The sequence below is a fragment of the Pristiophorus japonicus genome, chromosome 4, assembly GCF_044704955.1.
Source record: "Pristiophorus japonicus isolate sPriJap1 chromosome 4, sPriJap1.hap1, whole genome shotgun sequence".
Classification (NCBI taxonomy): Eukaryota; Metazoa; Chordata; class Chondrichthyes; family Pristiophoridae; genus Pristiophorus; species Pristiophorus japonicus.
The window spans coordinates 129985398-130002712 of NC_091980.1; the positions used below are offsets into that span (position 1 = coordinate 129985398).

General features: G+C 45.6%; 1 pseudogene; it reads left to right on the plus strand.

Annotated features, from left to right (window-relative positions):
- The first annotated feature begins 7380 nt into the window (after positions 1–7380).
- On the plus strand, positions 7381–10827 carry LOC139262564 (ferritin heavy chain, oocyte isoform-like; annotated as a pseudogene).
- The last annotated feature ends 6488 nt before the right edge of the window (positions 10828–17315 follow it).

Genomic DNA, 17315 nt, shown 5'->3' on the forward strand with positions numbered 1-17315 from the left:
TTCGTGCTTGGTATTGGCCATGAGGTCATCCTTTGAAAGTTGCTGGCTGCTGAATCTCTAGACCTGAGCAGGGCCATCACGATCACCCAGGCATGCATGTCCACAGACGAAAACTCAAAACAGAAATCTTTCCAGCATCAAAACTCACCGGCAAGTACTGTGCATACAATAACATTGTCGGCAGGCAGAGCTGCACATGGCAAGGCCTATTCGTCCATGTTTGTACAACCTGTAACTGCTCAAAGTGCGCCATCGGGGGTGAATCAAATCTCACCTTGTTGGCGTTGTGAGGGCTATCATCCGGCCCATCAAAGATGATTCAAGCAATTCATGTGCAGAGCGGTGCAACAATTGGGCACATTCAGCGAATGTGTCCACAACCGAGCAAGCGTGCTGTGACACACCACGTGGCTGAGGATGATCGATCCAGCATGGTTCAAGCGGCACAGGCAACTCAACCCGAGATACAGGATAAAGAAGTGTATGGGGTACATTCTTTTACCAAAAGTCCTCCAATAATGCTGGAAGTTAAATTAAATGTGGTTCCAGTATTCATGGAATTGGACACGGGTGCGAGTCAGTTAATAGTAGCCAGAGGGCTTTCGAAAAGCTGTGGGACACTAAGGCAAAAAGACCCAAACTGAGCCCAATCAATGCAAAGCTGTGTACCTACACCAAAGAGCTCATACCAGTTATTGGCAGCGCGGCAGTAAAGGTATCGTACGAAGGAGCTATGCATGATTTATCATTGTGGATCGTTCCAGGCAATGACCCATGCTGTTCGGCAGGAGTTGGCTTGAGAAAATTAAATGGAACTGGAATGATATTAAAGCCTTATCCTCAGTGGATGACGCTTCGTGTGCTCAAGTGCTGAGTAAGTTTCGTTCGTTGTTCGAACCAGGCATCAGCAACTTCATGGGAGCCGAGGTGCAGATCCACCTAGGCTCGGATGCAGGACCCGTCCATCACAAGGCTCGGCCGGTTCCGTACATGATGAGGGAGAAGGTCGAGATCGAACTGAACAGACTTCAACGAGAAGGAATCGTATCCCCAGTCGAGTTCAGCGAATGGGCCAGTCCAATTGTCCCAGTGTTGAAAAGTGATGGCGCGGTCAGGGTCTGCGGTCACTACAAGGTAACGATCAACCAAGTCTCGATACTGGATCAGTACCCGTTACCCAAGGCTGACGACCTGTTTGGAATGTTAGCGGCAGGGGGACGTCATTCACCTAATTGGACCTGAACTCCGCTTACATGACACAGGAACTGGTCGAATCATTGAAAAAACTGACGTGCATCAACAAGTACAAAGGACTGTTTATATACCACAGATGCCTTTTCTGAATTAGCTCGGTGGCAGCCATATTTCAGAGAAACATGGAGAGTTTGCTGAAGTCCGTCCCGAGAACCCTCGTGTTCCAAGATGACATCCTGATCACCGGTCGCGATGCCACCGAATACCTGCAGAACCTGGAAGAGGTTCTACGTCATCTAGTCAGAGTGGAACTCAGTCGAAAACACTCCAAGTGCATTTTCATGGCACCAGAAGTTGAATTCCTGGGGAGAAATATTGCAGCAGATGACATCAGGCCAACAGACATGAAGACAGAGGCCATTAAGATGCACCCAGACCTCAGAGTGTGACGGAGCTGCATTCGTTCCTGGATCTTCTCAACTATTTCGGTAACTTTCTACCTCGTTTGAGCACATTGCTAGAGCCCGTGCACATGTTGCTGAGAAAGAGTAATGACTGGGTTTGGTGCCAATCTCAAGACTGAACCTTTGAGAAGGCCAGGAACCTGCTATGTTCCAATAAATTACTAGTACACTATGACCCATGTAAGCGGTTAGTGCGAGCCTGCGACGACTCATCATATGGGGTCAGTTTTGTGCTCCAGCAAGCCAATGTATCAGGCAAACTCCAATCAGTTGCATACACATCCAGAAGTCTGTCTAAGGCTAAAAGAGCCTATAGTATGGTCGAGAAAGAGGCTTTAGCATGCGTATATGGGGTTAGGAAAATGCATCAATACCTATTTGGGCATCGGTTTGAGCTTGAAACAGACCACAAGCCGCTCATTTCATTGTTTTCTGAGAGCAAAGGTATAAACACCAATGTCTTTGGTACTGACATTATCCGCTTATGATTATATCATCCGCCACACACCGGCACTGAAAACTGTGCTGATGCGCTTAGCCAGCTACCATTGCCCACAACCGGGGTGAAAATGCCGCAGCCCGCAGATTGCTGCTGGTCATGGATGCCTTCGAGAGTGAGGGTTCACCCGTCATGGCTCGCCAAATTCGGATCTGGACCAGCCATGATCCTGTACTGTCAAGCGTAAAAAGGTGTGTCCTAAATGGAAATTGGTCTGCCATTTTCAGGAAAATGCAGGATGAAATTAAACCTTATAGCTGCCGCAAAGATGAATTGTCTATTCAGTCTGATTACCCCATAACAGACAATCGTATTGTTATGCCAAAAAAAGACAGGGAAACTTTTGTGCGAGATTTACACAGTACCCACCCAGGCATTGTCATGACGAAGGCCATTGCCATGTCTCAAGTTTGGTGGCCCAGCACTGATTCGGACTTGGAGTCATGCTTGCATCAGTGCAACACTCGCATGTAACTGAGTAACGCATCTGTGGAGGCTCCGCTGAGTCTGTGCTCATGGCCATCCAAACCGTGGTCAAGGATCCACATCGACTTTGCCGGCCCCTTTCTCGGCAACATGTCTTTAGTGCTTGTGGATGCTTACTACAAATGGATTGAAAGTGTAATCATGTCAACCAGCACGTTCACAGCCACTATTGAAAGCCTCCGGGATATGTTCACCACCCATGGCCTGCCCGACATCCTTGACAGCGACAACGGACCGTGTTTCACCAGTTCAGAGTTCCAGGAGTTTATGACTCATAATGGCATCAAGCACGTCAGGTCTGCCCCTTTCAAACCCACGTCTAATGGTCAAGCGGAGTGGGCTGTCCAAATCATTAAGCAGAATCAAAAACACATACCTGCTTGTCCTGCATTCTGCTCAGTTACCGGACGAGACCCCACTCGCTCACCGGGCTTTCCTGCAGAGCTGTTAATGAAGAGAGGCCTCAAAACCAGGCATTCCCTTGTACATCTGGAACTCAGTGATCATGTCGAAACCAGAAGGCAACGGAAGCAATGGTACTACGATCCCACGGCTGTATCACGTGACATTGCTGTTCATAACCATGTGCTTGTCCTGAAATATGGTCATGGTCCAAAGTGGGTTGCTGGCATAGTTTTGGCCAAGGAGGGAACAAGGTGTTTGTAGTCAAACTGTTAAATGGCCAAACGTGCAAGAGGCACATCGACCAAACCAAACTGCGGATCACAGACAACCCAGAACAAATTAAAGATGACATCATCATCGACCAACCAACACACATCCAACCATCGGTTGACCCTTGCGTCATTCACGAAGACGAACCTACCATCCCCGACAGTCCTGTCAGACTGACTGCTCCGCAATGCAACAATGGTCCTATTAACTCACCCAAGCTTGGGTTCGAACTGAGAAGATCAACGAGGCAGCGAAAGGCCCCAGACCATCTTAACTTGTAAATATAACCTGTACCAAGGACTTTAGGGGTGAATGAAGTTATGTATGTTATCTGGGTTTTACCTGACACCAGAGGGTGCTACTGTCAGAGTCCGAATGGTCACTGGCAGACACGTGCAAGCCGTGTAAATAATGTTGGCAGCCATGTTGAATCCTCACTTTGAGAATAAATAAACTGGAGTAAGGTCATGCCTGAACTAGCTCACCGTACTTAGCCTCGTGGAATTATTCGATACATAACACCTGCATTGGCTTCCGGTCTGACAGCGCCTCAAATTCAAGATTCTTATCCTTGGATTTAAATACCACCATGTCCCCTCCCTCACCTCTTTTTCCGGCACATTGATAACATCGGTGCAGTTTCCTGCTCTCAGAATAAACTAGAAAATTTAATTCACTATGTTTCCAATTTGCACCATTCTCTCACCTTCACATGGTCCATCTCTGTCTCTTTCCTTCCCTTTCTCGACTTCTCTGTCTCTATTTCTAGACATCGTCTATCGATAAATATCCAATGAGTTGTTTGGATGTTGCTTCAAACCCGCAGATACCTGCAAATGACCAACCCACTGAACAATTCAAAACTATTAAAAAGACACTGACTTGCAAACAACATAGGATTCAATGAATCCTTCAAGGTGGCCATTAACTGGTCCAGGCAGAGCACGGTCGATGGGGTGTTCTCTCCATAAGAACATAAGAACATAAGAACATGAGAATTAGGAACAGGAGTAGGCCATCTAGCCCCTCGAGCCTGCTCCGCCATTCAATAAGATCATGGCTGATCTGGTCGTGGACTCAGCTCCACTTACCCGCCCTCTCCCCATAACCCTTAATTTCCTTATTGCTTAAAAATCTATCTATCTTTGACTTGAAAACATTCAATGAGCCAGCCTCAACTGCTTCCTTGGGCAGAGAATTCCACAGATTCACAACCCTCTGGGAGAAGAAATTCTTTCTCAACTCGGTTTTAAATTGGCTCCTCCATATTTTGAGGCTGTGCCCCCTAGTTCTAGTCTCCCCCACCAATGGAAACAACCTCTCTGCCTCTATCTTGTCTATCCCTTTCATGATTTTAAATGTTTCTGTACGATCACCTCTCATCCTTCTGAACTCCAAGGAGTAAAGACCCAATCTACTCAATCTATCATCATAAGGTAACCCCCTCATTTCTCGAATCAGCCTAGTGAATCGTCTCTGTACCCCTTCCAAAGCTAGTATATCCTTCCTTAAGTAAGGTGACCAAAACTGCACGCAGTACTCCAGGTGCGGCCTTACCAATACCTTATACAGTTGCAGCAACACCTCCCTGCTTTTGTACTCCATCCCTTTCGCAATGAAGGCCAACATTCCATTTGCCTTCCTGATTACCTGCTGCACCTGCAAACTAACCTTTTGGGTTTCATGCACAAGGACCCCCAGGTCCCTCTGCACCACAGCATGTTGTAATTTCTCCCCATTCAAATAATATTCCCTTTTACTGTTTTTTTTCCCAAGGTGGATGACCTCACACTTTCCGACATTGTATTCCATCTGCCAAACCTTAGCAAATCTCCTTGCAGCCTCTCTGTGTCCTCTACACAACCCGCTTTCTCACTAATCTTAGTGTCATCTGCAAATTTTGTTGCACTACACTCTGTCCCCTCTTCCAGGTCATCTATGTATATTGTAAACAGTTGTGGTCCCAGTAATGATCCCTGTGGCACACCACTAACCACTGATTTCCAACCGGAAAAGGACCCATTTATCCTGACTCTCTGCTTTCTGTTCGCCAGCCAATTCTCTATCCATGCTAATACATTTCCTCTGACTCCGCGTACCTTTATCTTCTGCAGTAACCTTTTGTGTGGCACCTTATTGAATGCCTTTTGGAAATCTAAATACACCACATCCATCGGTACACCTCTATCCACCATGCTCGTTATGTCCTCAAAGAATTCCAGTAAGTTAGTTAAACATAATTTCCCTTTCATGAATCCATGTTGCGTCTGCTTGATTGCACTATTCCTATCCAGATGTCCCGCTATTTCTTCCTTAATGATAGTTTCAAGCATTTTCCCCACTACAGATGTTAAACTAACCGGCCTATAGTTACCTGCCATTTGCCTGCCCCCTTTTTTAAACAGAGGCGTTACATTAGCTGCTCTCCAATCCGCTGGTACCTCCCCAGAGTCCAGAGAATTTTGGTAGATTATAACAAGTACATCTGCTATAACTTCCGCCATCTCTTTTAATACCCTGGGATGCATTTCATCAGGACCTGGGGACTTGTCTACCTTCAGTCCCATTAGTTTGTCCAGCACTACCTCCCTAGTGATAGTGATCATCTCAAGGTCCTCCCTTCCCACGTTCCTATGACCAGCAATTTTTGGCATGGTTTTTGTGCCTTCCACTGTGAAGACGGAAGCAAAATAATTGTTTAAAGTCTCAGCCATTTCCACATTTCCCATTATTAAATCCCCCTTTTCATCTTCTAAGGGACTAACATTTACTTTAGTCACTCTTTTCCGTTTTATATATCTGTAAAAGCTTTTACTATCTGTTTTTATGTTTTGCGCAAGTTTACCTTCGTAATCTATCTTCCCTTTCTTTATTGCTTTTTTAGTCATTCTTTGCTGTTGCTTAAAATTTTCCCAATCCTCTAGTTTCCCACTAACCTTGGCCACCTTATACGCATTGGTCATTGATTTGATACTTTACTTTATTTCCTTGGTTATCCACGGCTGGTTATCCCTTCTCTTGCTGCCCTTCTTTTTCACTGGAATATATTTTTGTTGCGCATTATGAAAGAGCTCCTTAAAAGTCCTCCACTGTTCCTCAATTGTGCCACAATTTAGTCCTTGTTTCCAGTCTACTTTAGCCAACTCTGCCCTCATCCCACTGTAGTCTCCTTTGTTTCAGCATAGTACGCTCGTTTCTGACACAACTTCCTCTTCCTCAATCTGTATTACAAATTCAACCATATTCTCATTCCGAGAGGATCTTTTACGAGGAGATCATTTATTTTTCCTGTCTCGTTACACAGGACCAGATCCAAAATGACTTGCTCCCTTGTAGGCTCTGTTACATATTGTTCTAAGAAACAATCCCGTATGTATTCTATGAATTCCTCCTCCAGGCTACCCCCTGCGATTTGATTTGACCAATCGATATGTAGGTTAAAATCCCCCATAACTATTCCCTCCATCTGCCTGACTCTCTTCTGAGACTCTGCCCGAGCCCAGGTGTCCCTGGAGAGGGAGCACGCGGTGTCTGCCGGTATGCTGGAGGCTTTCCGTGACCGGTGGGCACCAGAGGGACAGGAGTGTAGTATGGATACAGGAAAATAAAGTAAAGTTTGAAAACTTTTTATGTTAGTTTTGATATAATGTGGATCTTACAGTTTATTCCCCCTTATAAAGGGGGCACTTATGCTTTAAGTGTTTATGATAGCTGATTCAATCATCCCAATTAATTAGCCCAAAGAGTAGAGGATTAATTTAAACCTGTGACTTTGGATATTTGAACTGTGTTTGAGGAAAGTTAGGACAATTGAGATCCTCATTGAGTTGTCAACCTTCTTCAAAGACCTGGCTGGCTCTGGGAAGCCATCTAACCTCCTCCCTTTACTTGATTGGTGCTCTGAGAGGCTGCAACTTCTGATTGAGTATTGATGACTGTCACTCATCATCAAGAGTGCCACACGCTGGATTATCCCTCAGTATTCATGGAGGAGTTTGAGATTGGTTAAATGTTACTTTTGTACTTCTATAAAGTTTTTACTTCAGAAAATAAAACATTAAGATGGTTTCTCAAGTGCGTCAGAACTATCACAAGGAGTGTGAGGATGCTGTCAACAAGCAGATAAACATGGAGCTGTATTCCTCCTATGTTTACCTCTCTACGGTGAGTTTTGTGTTTTTTTGCCACTTCACAATGGAGATAATGTAATGTGAATTTATGAAATCCTGTGCTGTATCCAGCACACCTATTTCTCTCTGCTGCCCCTCCTCCCTCCCCCACCAATCTATGCAGTGAATTCACTTTTAAAGCTACAATATAATACAATTTATCTTCCTGTATATTAATTAACACAGCTGCTGCAAGGAACAGAGAGTTTACCATATTCTGTATCTTGAATCTTAATGACTCTCTTTCCTGGGCTCTTGTGAGCTTGAAGTTTATTTGGAAAACATTCTGCACTCAATGCAAGGAGTTCAGAATTTTTATCCTTATTCAAAATCACTCCATGACTTTCCTTACATTGTTAGTTCAATAGATGATGTCATAAAAATAAATCTAGACCATTTAGGAGGGAAGTCAGGAATAATTCTTTCCCACAAGTGTGGTGGAAATCTGAAACACTTTCTTTCTCCGCTATCCCTTACCTCCACAGCGGGAGAATAGGAAGAAAGTGTTACAAATGTTTCTGCATCCCTCCTGTTCCTAGTGTTTCTAACCTCAATTTTAAGTACCAGTTTTTATCCTTCTGTCTTTCTTCTAACTTTCTTTGCTTTATTGGTGTTAAAGGCTTCATCAATTGTCTGTACTCAGTGGCCTTTCTCTTAACCCCCCTGCTTTTGTACCCTGTGACCTTCACCAAGCACCTCACATTCTGAGGGGTTTTCATAACTTTTTTATTCTGTGGTCTCTGGTTCTCCTGAAATGCTTTGGTTTGTGTTGATGGTGCCAAATTAATGCTGCTTGTGGTAGTTTTAGTTCCTTGGCATGAATGTAGCCAGTAAAACTCAGCTAGGTTTTCTCCTCTTTGTACTGTATGAATTCTGCACTGTGACTAGGGGAAAAATTTGGGCCATGAGTTGCACTGTTTCTTTGGTGTAACTTGATTTTTCTGGGTTTTTTTAGTTGCAAATATGACCATTTAATTTGTGCAGTGTAAATGAGTTATGTTTTTTAGGTCAGTTTTTTTTTTTCAAAAGGGGGTGATACCAGCCACTTGTCCCATTTTGGCCAGACAAGAGTTGTACTAAACTAACTTAGGGTGGTGTATGTGTCCACTTTTTCTGCACAGAAAGACCTTGCTTACAGTTAAGGAATTGATGCAAGTAACTACATTTTTCAAGCAAACAAAGCACAAAGTCATTAGCAATTAATTAACATAGTAGAAGGGACCCTGCTCCTAAAGCACCAAAATCAATCAATCAATAAATAACACATATAAAAATAGAACTACTACCTTGGGGAATGCAGTGGGCTGCCGATGTGGGAGCCCATTTGGCCAGGGATGGTGTGCTGCGGTCCCTTCCACAGCCTGCAGCGTGCATTTGCCAAAATGGCCTGCCAGGAGCTACTGCACATGCGCGCAGACTCCAGTGCGCATGTGCAGAGGTCCTGGCACTGTTCTCAGCGCCGGGACCTAGCTCTGCCCCCTCTTTGTACACCACACCAGCTCACAGATGGCCCAAGAATTGGCCATGATTGCAGGGAGTTTTTTGGCGCTGCTTCTGAGGTAAAATGTCGGCGGGGGGGCTCGGAGGTGCATGGGGAGGGAAAAAAAATCAGAGTACCAAATTTTCACCAATTATCTCTACTTTAAGGGGGTTGCTGAGTTCCAGCACTGCCCCTCAACTAGCCTGTAAGAAAGAGATCTGGGTCAATAAACAATGATTATTAGAGCGTGCTACTGGTGACCAGGGTATAAATCTTGTTGCAATTCCTTCACTCATTTCCAGGGCTACAATGAATATTGGGTGCCAAGATGAAGGGTGTAGATTTGAACATTTTCACCAATTCAGTTTTGATTGATCATGAAATGATGCCGCACAGGAGGCCATTCAGTCCATTGTGCCTCACTGACTGTTGGGGTGGAGCGATACAACTCGTCCGCTCTCTGTGTTCCCATAGCCCTGCAAATTTTTGTAAAGCACTACATTTCCATCTGCCAGTTTCCCTATTGCTGGAGGTGAGATTATCCACTATCTTTACCAGGTTAGTTGAGTAGGTGCTAGTTTCCATAACAATGTACATACAAGTTCAGTGAGACTGAGCCCTTGAAAGCAAGAAGAGTTTGGCTTTATGTACAGTGCCCATGATGATGGGTTTGCCGTGCAATAATCAACTATTCTTCTGATCTCTCCATAGTTGGTCTAATTTGACCGGGTTGATGTTGCCCTGCATCACTTTGCTGAGTTCTTCAAGGAGCAGTCATATGAGGAACGTGAGCATGCTGAGAAACTGATGGAATTCCAGAATCGGCATGTAGGCTGAATCATCTTGGCGAACATCAAGGTTTGGCTCCATAAACAATGGGCCTTCTGTCTGGCTCCCCTTCGACTGACTGCTCCCCATACATTTTAAAGCAGTTGGTTCCAATTTACAGCACAGAAACCAGCCATTCGGACAAACTGGTCTATGCCGGTGATCAGGCTCCAGACATCTCCTCCCACGTTGCTTTATCCAGCAACATATCCTTTTATTCCTTTTTCCCTTGTAATTATTTAGCTTCCCCTTCAATACATCTATGCTATTCACTTTATCAATTTGACTCCAGTGGCTGATGGCTTAATGCAGTAATTCAATATTTTAGCACTTTGGTTCATGGTAACCTAGATGTCTGATTGCATTTTTTTCATCCCTAATTCCTTCAATACTTGTTTGTTTAATTCATTGTAAGTAAACATGAGAATTTTCTCTTCAGAAACCAGAGCAGGATGAGTGGAGCAATGGTCTGGAGGTGATGCCGAGAGCTCTGCAGATGGAGAAGAATGTGAACCAGAGTCTGCTGGATCTGCACAAACTCGCCACTGGGAGCACCGACCCTCATGTAAGTTTCTCATGTGGGGTACTGGGTAAGTTGGAGGTGGTGGAACCTTGCTGTCCTTGAACCTCATTTAAAAAAAAATCTCTGTGCCCAATAGCTTTGTGTTGGGTCTATTTTTCGGGTTAGATATTGTAAATGTGTCTGATCCCAGCACCTTTTTGTACAACAAGTTTTCATCTAAATGATGCAGTATTTTCAATTGCACCACTTCACTATGCTCCAGCCCAAGAGGATTAAAATCCAAACTCTGGAGAGGTAAGCTCCAATGTTCCTTGATATCTGCTACTGGTCATAACTCATTTCCTTTTCTTCAGGTGTGTGACTTCCTGGAGACCCACTACTTGGATGAACAAGTGAAGATGATCAAAAAGCTTGGAGATCACATCACCAACCTGAAGAGACTGGGAGCCCCTGAGAATGGCCTGGGAGAGTACTTGTTTGACAAGCACACCCTGGGGGAGAGTGACTAAAGCTTGTGTTCTGTACTCATGTTTAAATAATTGTGTGACTGTGCTACAGAGAATGATGGCTTCTGGCTTTGTACAGGTTGTGAGACCTGGGCTCTTGATGTGAAATGTAACTAACTGTAAATAAACTGTTCAACATTGGACTTGGTTTTGTCTCCTTGCTAGATTGAGTGTTTTTTTTTTCCAGTTACTGTAACTTGGTTACAGCACAAGTATTACACTAGGCTATGCAACAGTATTGCCATGAGATTCAGTCATAGAATTGTTACAGCACAGGAGGCCATTCAGCCTGTCGACCCTGTGCCAGCTCTCCAAGAGCACTTCAGCTAGTCCCTTCCCTGTAGCCCTGCAAATTTTTTTTCCTTCAGGTACTTATCCAATTCCCTTTTTTTTTAAAGCTGTGAGTGAATCGATCTCCTCCACCCTCTTGGGCAGCACAGTCCTGATCCTAACCACTCACTGCATAAATTTTTCCTCATGTCAGCTGTGGTTCTTCTGCTAATCACCCTGAATTTGTGTCTGTTGGATCTCAACACTTCTGCTAATGGGAACAGTCCTAATTTTTTTTTGCAGGGTTAATTTTTATTATATATATTTTTATTAATTTTTATATATATATATCCCAAATCTGCCCCCGCGCCCCCTACTCAATATGATCATAGCTGATCCCCTCTCAACACCATATTCCCACTTTCTCCCTGTACCCCTTGATGCCTTTTGTATCAAGAAATCTATCTATCTCCTTTTTTATTCATTGACTTGGTGCCACTGCCTTCTGTGGTCAAAAATTCCACTGCTTCACTATGCTCTGAAGACATTTCTCATCTCTGTCTTAAATGGCTGACCACTTAGTCTGAATCTGTGACCCTCTTGTTCTCAACTCCCTAGCCCGGGAAAACATCCTCCATGTAAGAATGCATGGCAGAATTACCATATTACTTATAAAATAGATGCGATGCACTAGTGCAAATTATGTCTCCTCAGATATTTAAAACATTAATAAAAACATAGTTACCCATCATTCGAAGCTTGCATGGATCTAATAGGGGCATGGCAGACCTACAAATACAAAGGTAGCTGGGTGGGAAAAGGCACTTAATTTGGGAGAATGAGATGAGGGAAGTGAATTCGACAGTGGGGATACAAACTAAATGGCTCTAGGCCACAAGCCACCAACACAAGTTGAGGTTGGAGATCGTGGAGGCAGATAATGTGGAGAATTTATAGATGATTGAGATAAATATTGATGGACAAGGTGACTGAGAACTTTTAGTTTCAGCAATCAGTCTGATGGACGTGGTGAGTAGCGTGCTCTCGTCTGAGTGCAAAGGCTGTGGATTCAAGTCCCACTTCAGAGACTTGAGCACAAAATCCAGGCTGACACTACTAGTGCAGTAGTGAGGGAGTGCTGCACTGTCAGAGGGACAGTAGTGAGGGAGTGTTGCATTGTCGGAGAGACAGTACTGAGGGAGTCAGGTTGATGGAGGACCTTTGACTGATGGATGTTTAGTGTAAGGCCCATGCTTTCGTATGCCTCGGTGAAGGTGTTGATGACTTGTGGTTCAGTCTCTGAATGTGCTCAGGTGCAAGCGTCACGGCAGAATGTAGCTCGACGATAGAGGATGGGACGGTCCTGGATCTGGACTGGAGGCGACGAAGGTTGAACAGGTTCCCACTGGTTCTATAGTTTTGTTCCAATCCATCGGGGAGCTTGTTGAGTGTGAGGTGGAGCTTTGCAGCGAGGAAGATTAAGAGGGTTGGGGCAATGATGCAGCCCTGCTTGATCCCGGTCCGAATGTGCATTGGGTCTGTTGTGGATCCGTTGGTCAGGATCATGGCTTGCATGTCATTGTGGAGCAGGCGGAGGATGGCGACAAACTTTTGGGGCAGCTCAAATGGAGGAGGGCACTCCAAATTAACAGTGTCAAAGGCATTGTACAAGGGTAGGTGCTGTTCCTTGCATTTCTCTTGCAGTTGTCGCGCCGTAAAGATCATGTCCATTGTACCCCGTAGTGGATGGAATCCGCACTGTATCTCTGGGAGGAGCTCCTCAGCCACAGGGAGAAAACGGTTGAAGAGGATTCTAGCGATGACTTTCCCGGTGGCTGATAACAGGGAGATTCCTGTGTAGTTGCCGCAGTCGGACTTGTCCCCTTTTTTAAAGATGATCACGATTATTGTATCTCTGAGATCTCCCAGCATGCTCTCCTCCTTCCAGATGAGAGAGATGAGAAAGGTCCTCCACCAACCTAACCCCGCCACATAGCACTGCCGCCCCAGGCATCAAGATCCACGGCGCAGCCCAGTATAACGTGGGCCACTTTCCATACCTCGGGAGCCTATTATCAGCAAGAGGAGAAATCGACAACGAGGTTCAACACCGCATCCAGTGCGCCAGCGCAGCTTTCAGCCGCCTGAGGAAGAGAGTGTTCAAAGATCAGGCCCTCAAATCTGGCACCAAGCATATGGTCTACAGGGCTGTGATGATACCCACCATCCTGTATGGCTCAGATACGTGGACCATATACAGTAGACGCCTGAAATCACTGGAGAAATACCACCAACACTCTCTCTGCAAGATCCTGCAAATCCCCTGGGAGGACGGACGCACCGACATTAGTGTTCTTGATCAGGCCAACATCCCTAGCATCGAAGCACTGACCACACTCAACCACCTCCGCTGGGTGGGCCATGTTTTTTGCATGCCCGACACAAGATTCCCAAAGCAAGCGCTCTACTTGGAACTCCTACATGGCAAGCGAGCACCAGGTAGGCAGAGGGAACGTTTCAAGGACACCCTCAAAGCCACCTTGATAAAGTGCAACATCCGCACCGACACCTGGGAGTTCCTGGCCAAAGACTGCCCTAAGTGGAGGAAGAGCATTCAGGAGGGTGTTGAACACCTCGAGTCTCGTCGCCGAGAGCAGCAGAAAACAAGCGCAGGCAGCGGAAGGAGCGTGTAGCAAACCAGACACCCTACCCACCCTTTCCTCCAACGACTGTCTGTTCCACCTGGGACATTGACTGTATTTCTCATATTGGGCTGTTCAGTCATCTGAGAACTCACTTTTAGAGTGGAAGCTAATCTTCCTCGATTTCAAGGGACTGCATATGATGATGATGACTGAGGGAGTGCTGCACTGTTGGTGGGACAGAAATGAGGGAGTGCTGCACTGTTGGAGGGGCAGTACTGAGGCAGTGCTGCATTGTTGGAGGGGCAGTACTGAGGGAGTGTTGCACTTTCGTAGGGACAGTACTGACGCAGTGCTACATTGTTGGAGGGCAGTACTGAGGGATTGCTGCATTGTCAGAGGGGCTGTACTGAGAGAATGCTGCAATCTCGGAGGGCCAGTACTGAGGGAGTGCTGCACTGTGGGAGGGGCAGTACTGAGGGAGTGCTGCACTGTCGGAGGGGAAGTACTGAGGGAGTGCTGCACTGTTGGAGGTGCCGTCTTTCAGATGAGACGCTAGACCATCTGCTCTGTTCGGTGGACGCGGAATATCTCAGGATGCTATTTCGAAGAGCACAGTGAGAGTTCTCTCCAGTGTACTTGACAATATTTATCCCTCAACCAAAACAGATTATCTGGTCATTATCACACTGCTGTTTGCGGGAGCTTGCTTGGCGCAAATTGTCTGCCGCACACATTGTTGTAATGTCCTACTGACTACACTTCAAAAAGTACTTCATTGGCTGTAAAGAGCTTTGGGACATCCTGAGGCCGTGAGAGGCGCTATATAAATGTAATTCTTTCTGAGAGGATAAGTGTTCCCAAAGCAGCCACAATGAAGTCCAGATGCAAGGAGATATTCGGATGCAAGTCTTTCTTTCTTTTTGGACTGCAGTCCATTTCATTGCTTGTAAAATGTCATGGTAACATAACAAGAACTCAAAATCCCACGGACCGCATCACAACACTTTTTGGCGAGAAAAGTAGACATTAAATCAAGTGCCCCCCGATGTGGGGGACACTCCAAACATTTTTCAAGGCCCTTTTGTGTGTTTTTCTTTTGTTTTTGATTTTTTTGTATTTTTTTTCTTTTGTTTTATTTTTTTTTTGGGCACTAAAATCATATTTTTTTTTCAAGTGCCCCCTATAAAAGGGGAGGGGAACACTAAAAACCCAGCAATTAAAACAAATTAAACTTTAAAACATGAAATCAAATTAAAATTTGGTTGCAGGTCCACGCCACAACTCTTTTAGCGGGGGGGGTGGAGACAAAATAAACATTAAATCAAGTGTCCCCCGATCTGGCGGACACTCCAGACACTTATACCTGCCTTCTTTTTGATTTTTTTTGTATTTTTTTTGTATTTTTTGCCTTATGTGATTTTTTTGGGGGCATTAAATTCATATAATTTACAAGTGCTCCCTATAAAAGGGAGGGTGGACACTAAAACTGGCAATTAAAACAAACTAAACTGTAAAATAAATAAAATCAAATTAAAGTTTGGTTGCCGGGGGTTATAATGCACACCAGTCCCTCCGGTGCCCACCTCTCGCGGAAGGCCGCAAGCGTACCGGTGGATACCGCGTGCTCCATCTCTAGGGACACTCTGGCCCGGACGTAGGCGCGGAAGAGAGGCAGGCAGTCAGGCTGAACGACCCCCTCGACCGCCCGCTGCCTGGACCGGCTGATGTCACCTTTGGCCGTGCCCAGGAGCAGTCCTACGAGGAGGCCCTCGGACCTACACGCTCCCCTCCGCACAGGGTGCCCAAAGATCAGGAGTGTGGGACTGAAGTGCAACTAGAAATTGAGGAGCAGCCCCTTTAAATAATGAAACGGTGGCTGCAACCTCGCACACTCCATAAAAACATGGAACACGGACTCTTCCAGACCGCAGAAATTGCAGGCGGCCTGGGAGCCCGTAAACCGGCTTAAAAATGTATTGCAGGTCCATGCCACAACTCTTTTGGGGTGTACGAATCAACATTAGATCGAGTGCCCCTCGATCTGGGGGACACTCCAGACACTTATAACAGCCCTCTCTATTTTGTTTTTCTTTGATTTTTTTTGTATTTTTGTAGGGTTTTTTTTGTGTTTTTTTTTAGGGCATTAATATTCAATATTTTACAAGTGCCCCCTATAAAAGTGGAGGGGGACACTAAAACCCCGGCAAATAAAAGAAATTAAACTTTAAAACATAAAATCAAATTAAAATTTGGTTGCCGGGGGTGACAATGCACTCCAGTCCCTCCGGCGCCCACCTCTCATGGAAGGCCGAGAACGTACCGGTGGACACCGCGTGCTCCATCTCCAGGGACACCCTGGCCCGGATGTGCATGCGGAAGAGAGGCAGGCAGTCAGGCTAAACGACCCCCTCGACCGCCCGCTGCCTGGACCGGATGTTGGCACCCTTGGCCGTGCCCAGGAGCAGTCCTAGAAGGAGGCCCTCGAACCTACACGCTTCCCTCCGTACAGGGTGCCCAAAGATCAGGAGTGTGGGACTGAAGTGAAACCAGAAATTGTGGAGCAGCCCATTTAAATAATGAAAAAGGGGCTGCAACCTCGCACACTCCATAAAAACATGGAACACGGACTCCTCCAGACCGCAGAAATTGCAGGCGGCCTGGGAGCCCGTGAACCGGCTTAAAAATGTATTGCAGGTCCACGCCACAACTCTTTTGGGGCAAACATAAACATTAATTTACATGCCCCCCGATCTGGGGGACACGCCAAACGTTTCCCAAGGCCCTTTTTTTTGTTTTTTTTTGTTATTTTTGTATTTTTTGAAGGTTCTTTTTGTGGTTTTTTTTAGGGCATTAAAATTCCACATTTTGCAAGTGCCCCCTATAAAAGGGCAGGGGGACACTAAAAACACCGGCAATTAAAACAAATTTAAATTTAAAACCTAAAATCAAATTAAAATTTGGTTACCGGGGGTAATAATGCAGGTCTATGCCACAACTCTTTTTGAGGGAGACAAAATAAACATTAAATCAAGTGCTCCCCGATTTGGGGGACACTACAAACATTTTTCGAGGCCCTTTTTTGTGTGTTTTTTTAATGGTATTTTTTGGAATTTTTTTTTTGGGCATTAAATTATATTTTTTTCAAGTGCCCCCTATAAAAGGGGAGGGGAACACTAAAACCGACATTTAAAATAAATTAGACTTTAAAACATATAAAATCAAATTAAAATGTTATTGCCGGGGGTAATGAGGCACTCCAGTCCCTCCGGCGCCCACCTCTCGCGGAAGGCCGCAAGCCTACCGGTGGACACCGCTTGCTCCATCTCCAAGGACACCCTGGCCCGGATGTACGCGCAGAAGAGTGGCAGGCAGTCTGGCTGAACGACCCCCTCGACCGCCCGCTGCCTAGACCGGCTGATGGCACCCTTGGCCGAGCCCAGGAGCAGTCTTACGAGGAGGCCCTCTGACCTACCCGCTCCCCTCCGCACAGGGTGCCCAAAGATCAGGAGTGTGGGACTGAAGTGCAACCAGAAATTGAGGAGCAGCCCCTTTAAATAATGGAACAGGGGCTGCAAC